Below are 6,000 nucleotides of genomic sequence, written 5' to 3'. Positions count from 1 at the left end.
GCTTCCTTGTACCGAGTCAGGACATTGGCCCATCTAGGCTCAACACTATCTATGCTGCCTGGGAGCAGCTCTGTAAGGTTTCAGACAGAGACCTTTTCCAGCTGTTCCCAGGGATGCCAAGGGTTTAACTCGGGACCTTATGCATGCAAAGAACAGGACAAGGTCAGCGAGGATCAGGGAGGACAAAAACCTCCCGTGGAGCAGAAGGGAAAACACTCGCTTGACCCTAGCTCAGCTCCCTTGAGTCCTTAGGAGCTCTACATACCAAATAAGTTGCTTTGGGGTGGAAAAAATATGCGCATTAATCATGCCGTAGCTAGTTTGTCTTATTGAGGGATCCAGTATGGAAAGAGCATCTTTGTGTGATTTGGGATGGAGAGGCTAGAGGCTTCAAAAGCTAGGGTAATAAATAATCAAGGTTCTACTGTTCAGTGTGTCCTGAGAATTCACAGAGTTCGACAAAAGTGAGTTGAGGGCAGGTTCAGGGATTAACCAATGAGTAGTGATGATGCGGATGGCGCTGTGGGTTAAACCACAGAGCCTAGGACTTGCCGATCAGAAGGTCAGTGGTTTGAATCCCTGCGACGGGGTGAGCTCCCGTTGCTCGGTCCCTGCTCTTGCCAACCTAGCAGTTTGAAAGCACATCACAGTGCAAGTAGATAAATAGGTACCGCTCTGGCGGGAAGGTAAACAGTGTTTCTGTGTGCTGCTCTGGTTCACCAGAAGTGGCTTAGTCATGCTGGCCACATGACCCGGAAGCTGTACGCCGGCTCCCTCGGCCAATAAAGCGAGATGAGCGCCGCAACCCCAGAGTCGGTCACGACTGGACCTAATGGTCAGGGGTCTCTTTACCCTTTACCTTTAGTGATGATGGAAAGGGACAGGCCAGTTAGGTATCAATGGCAGAAGTAGCTATATAAAGGTTAAGCTTCTTGGGGGGAATGGAGGTCTCTTAACAACCCTCAACACCCTTGACAAGCTACACTTCCCATAATTATTCGGGGGAAACTGAGTGTCTAAGGTGGTATGGTAGTGCTTTAAATGTATAGCATGGATGGGACCTTATCTTCCCTTTTGCATTTTGGCAAAATGTTGTGTGTAAAATAGAACAGGCATGCCTTTTGCTTCTCATCATGAATAAAAATATGAATATTTTTTTTAAAATCCCATCTCATCTTTAAAGCTGATTAAAAGTACTTCAAAGCGTTATTAACAGCTATTATTCCAGTATGGAAGAGTTGTGCTGCTAACTAATAAAGTTGTCCCTTTTGTTAATGAGACAATTGCGTCTTTGCTGAGGGCTTTCTCTGTAAAAAGAACCACACGCCTTTTCCTAGGCTCTGCAGAGACTTCAGTTGGCTTAATTCCCAGAAACCGAATGCCTAGGGCTCGTGCTATTGTAAAGATGACACCTTTCTATGCAGTGATTGTGCTCTGCTTTTCCTGAACGATTCAGGCTTCTGTAATAATAATTTCACCCTCAGCAGCAGAGAGTACAAGGGTGCTTCTCTTAAAACAATCTGTGACGAAAGGTGCAGAGTTAAATTACACGTCCCAGGGAAAGTGGCAAAAATGGCAGGCCCTGAGACTGGTAAAGCTGCAGGATTTTGAAGTACAGTTTATTTTACTGGATTGTACCCTTGAGACTACAATCCAGTAAAATAAACTGTACTTCTTCAAAATACTGCAGCTTTACCAGTCTCAGGGCCTGACACAGGTGATGCTGTGGGTTAAACCACAGAGCCTAGGACTTGCTGATCAGAAGGTTGGCGGTTCGAATCCCCATGACGGGGTGAGCTCCCGTTGTTTGGTCCCAGCTCCTGCCAACCTAGCAGTTCAAAAGCACGTCAAAGTGCAAGTAGATAAATTGGTACCGCTCTGGCGGGAAGGTAAACGGTGTTTCCGTGCGCTGCTCTGGTTCGCCAGAAGTGGCTTAGTCATGCTGGCCACATGACCCGGAAGCTGTACGCCGGCTCCCTCGGCCAGTAAAGCGAGATGAGCGCCACAACCCCAGAGTCAGCCACAACTGGACCTAATGGTCAGGGGTCCCTTTACCTTTTACCCTTGAGACTGTGTGTGTGTGTGTGTCAGATTTTAAATGTCATTCCCCACAAAAAGAAAAATTGGGGGGAGTTCTCCCTTTGCCTACACATAGAACCTTAGCACCCACACAGCCCTTTCCCCAGTGCTCTGCTCTACTACATTCCAGGGATACTTTGCTGGACCAGGAATAATAAAAAATGATATTTTTGGATATATTTATTATAAGCCATAACTGAGAAGAGAATGGCATAACTGTAAACTAAGGGGGTTACAGCAAACTGGGCCACCCATATTTGGAAAGCTTGAAAATCAGGGATCCTAGAGGGACACAATGGTGGTCAGCATGGTCTCATGAAGACAATAGAAGGATCATGCTGGCCAGCTTAGTTGCATCCCATTGTTCCTGCTGACAGGTAGGCTGCCTGGGTGTAATTTACCTGGCCTTTGTGTAAACCTTCAGCGCACGGACGAATACATTAAATTAGCATTTATATAGTTGGGCTTTGCATCTACAGATTACTGGAAGGAGTTTCGCAAACATCGGCCTGAACCGCTGCTGAAGAGATGTGTCCATGACAAGGTGAGCAAATAGATTATAGAAGCTCAGCTGCTTGAACAGAGTATCAGCTGGGTGATAAGGGATGTACCGCAACTGCTTGCTGTCAACAGTCCATTAGAGGGGGGAAAGAACTGTCCTTCCTGCTTGGTCGCTTTACGAGTTCAAGTTCAGACTAAGCAGCGACGAGGAAAACCTCTGAGGACCATCCTTTCACCCCAACTTGAGAAGAACCATTTAAAGCAGCCTTGGCTCATCCAATGTCCTCCAGATTTTCTGGACTATACGTCTCATAATCCCCAGCCAGTGTGGACTAGCTGCGTGAAATGTAGTCCAAAACATCTTTAGGGAACCAGGTTTGTGAAGACTGAAGAATCATCATGGGAACTAGGAATGTCTCTAGAAGCCAGGGGTTGCCAACCATCTGGGGCCTGTGGGAACATGCAGGATTTTGGGAAAGGGCCATAGACACCAGTCTGTTAGTATTTTTCATTCTCCATTGCTGTTGGATCCCGTGATCCACACTGTTTACATTCCATACTCTGGAAGTGTGAGAACAGAAGCTTAGATGCTGAACATCCATCCTATGTGATTTTGTTTTTAGGCTCTTTGTTCTGTCTCCCGGACAGGCAGGTTGTTTGCGTGAGCTGCTCCTCGTCCTGTTGTTATTTTCTTTATTGTGATTTGCTTTAATCTGGTTTGATTTGATGTATCTTAAAAAGTAGAGACATCACCTTGCCAACAAAGGTCCATATAGTTAAAGCTATGGTTTTCCCAGTAGTGATGTATGGAAGTGAGAGCTGGACCATAAAGAAGGCTGATCGCTGAAGAATTGATGCTTTTGAATTATGGTGCTGGAGGAGACCTCTTGAGAGTCCCATGGACTGCAAGAAGATCAAACACATCCATTCTTAAGGAAATCAGCCCTGAGTGCTCACTGGAAGGACAGATCGTGAAGCTTAGGCTCCAATACTTTGGCCACCTCATGAGAAGAGAAGACTCCCTGGAAAAGACCCTGATGTTGGGAAAGATGGAGGGCACAAGGAGAAGGGGACGCCAGAGGATGAGATGGTTGGATAGTGTTCTCGAAGCTACCAGCATGAGCTTGACCAAACTGCGGGAGGCAGTGCAAGACAGAAGTACCTGGCGTGCTCTGGTCCATGGGGTCACGAAGAGTCGGACGCAACTAAACGACTAAACAACAACAACAGCAATCAAATACCGATGCTACATACTTCTTCAGCTAAGCTTTAGTTGACCCTGCTGCTTGTGTGCTCATATGAGCAGATATGAGTCGCTGAGACACAGGACTGTTGCCGAACTCTTCATGAGAGTCCTGTTAATGGAGGGAAAGGCTCCAATACAGTTACACTCCATAGTCGGTGTGAGAGGCAGTGTGGTTATAGGGTCAGACTAGAGGCTGAGAGACCAGGGTTCAAATCCCCGCTCAGCCACAAAGCTCACTGGGTGACCTTGGGCCAGTCGCTGCCTCTCAGCCTAAACTCCCTCATTGGGTTGTTGGGATTAATTGAGGAGCGGGATGATCCATGTGTGGCTCGTGGAGCTACTTGTGAAGGTGCACTATAAATGCAACAAACAAATTCCCCCGTGTTAGAAAGCACCCAATTGCCACCTAGTTCAATAGCCACTCTCCTCCCCACACAACCTACAGATGTAAAAATGTGTTTTAGCTCTCCCCCCCCAAGCCTAATATTGTTTTCTTGGTGGGGAGGGTAGCTTCCTGGTGAGTGCAACTGAGAAGGGAAGGTTAATCTTTTCCAATATTAATTGCTACTGGGGAGGAACAATTGGTAGGGATCACAACTGGGAAGCAAATGGTTACCTCCCCCTAGGTGTGAGTCCCCCCAATGAAAACACCTCTCTCCTTTGACCAGTAGAAAGTCCTCAACAGGCTTAATTGCTGTGGGGTTCGGCAACTTCCAGGGGAGTCAGGGTTTGGGAGGAGAAGGTTAAGTTTCTCCATCAAACCTGCGGCCTTGCAAAAAATCACCCCTCCCCCACTGCAATTAGGCTTGAAAAAGGCCTTCTATAGGCTACAAACGAAGGCCACATTTCAGTAGGGGGAGGGGGAGGAGATGCTGTGACCAGATAAGAGTACCCAGGATCCTCAGGGGGTGCCAGCAAAGGCCTTTGTAAGCACATGAGGTCCTGTGGGCACCATGTTGGCAACCTCCACTATAAACCTTCAAGGCAGCTTGAATGCTACAGCACCACCAATGGCATGTTCATGCAAAGATGCTCTTATGTTTACATGTGTCTTTTAATGGGCCAAATCCTTAGATGCCATTCTCTGCTTTCCACCCTCTAAAGCAGGGGCCAGCAAACTTTTTCAGCAGGGGGCTGGTCCACTGTCCCTCAGACCTTGTGGGAGGCCGGACAAAATGGGGGGGGGGGAATGAACGAATTCCTATGCCCCACAAATAACTCAGAGATGCATTTTAAATAAAAAGACACATTCTACTCATGTAAAAACACACTGATTCCCAGACCGTCTACGGCCAGATTAAGAAGGTGATTGGGCCAGATCCGGCCCCTGGGCCTTAGTTTGCCTACCCATGCCCTAAAGGCTCAGCAAGTTCAAGTAGTGAAGAGTAGGGCTTGCAAGTACTGGGAGCTGGGGATTCATTTGCTGTCGTCCAGATTTTCAGATGAGAGGACTATTTCTGCTTCTGAAACAATTTTCACCTCCAATTATGCCTTATTTTCTAAGGGAACCTATTTGGCACAAATCTTTCTTTCAAGGGTAGCTTAAGAGCTGTGTACTAATTATGAGGAACATCGCGGAAAATTGCAATAGGAATATTTTTTTCCACCACAAAACACAAACGCACACACACACACACATGGCTAGCCCTACCATTTCCCTGGGTGATGCTGCTTATCTCAGGGAGCAGAAATTGGGGTACCATAAACAGTGGGGGAATGTCAATTATTTAGTTTTTCTACAACTGGTTGACTGCTAGTACAGTGGTACCACGGGTTAAGTACTTAATTCGTTCCGGAGGTCCGTACTTAACCTGAAACTGTTCTTAACCTGAAGCACCACTTTAGCTAATGGGGCCTCCTGCTGCTGCCGCGCCGCCGGAGCATGATTTCTGTTCTCATCCTGAAGCAAAGTTCTTAACCTGAAGCACTATTTCTGGGTTAGTGGAGTCTGTAACCTGAAGCGTATGTAATCTGAAGCGTATGTAATCCGAGGTACCACTGTAGTCTATGTACCACCGCCAGTATTAGAGGCAGTATGTTTCTAAATACCAGTTGCTTTGATCACAAGTGGAAGAGTACTGATTGGTTCATGCCTTGCTAGTGAGCTTCCCACAGACATCTGGTTGGCCACTGCGAGAACAGGATGCTGAACTAGATGGGACTTTGGTCTGATC

This window comes from Podarcis filfolensis, assembly GCF_964270895.1.
Source record: "Podarcis filfolensis genome assembly, chromosome: 12".
NCBI classification, from domain to species: Eukaryota; Metazoa; Chordata; class Lepidosauria; order Squamata; family Lacertidae; genus Podarcis; species Podarcis filfolensis.
Note: the sequence above shows the minus strand (reverse complement) of the source record.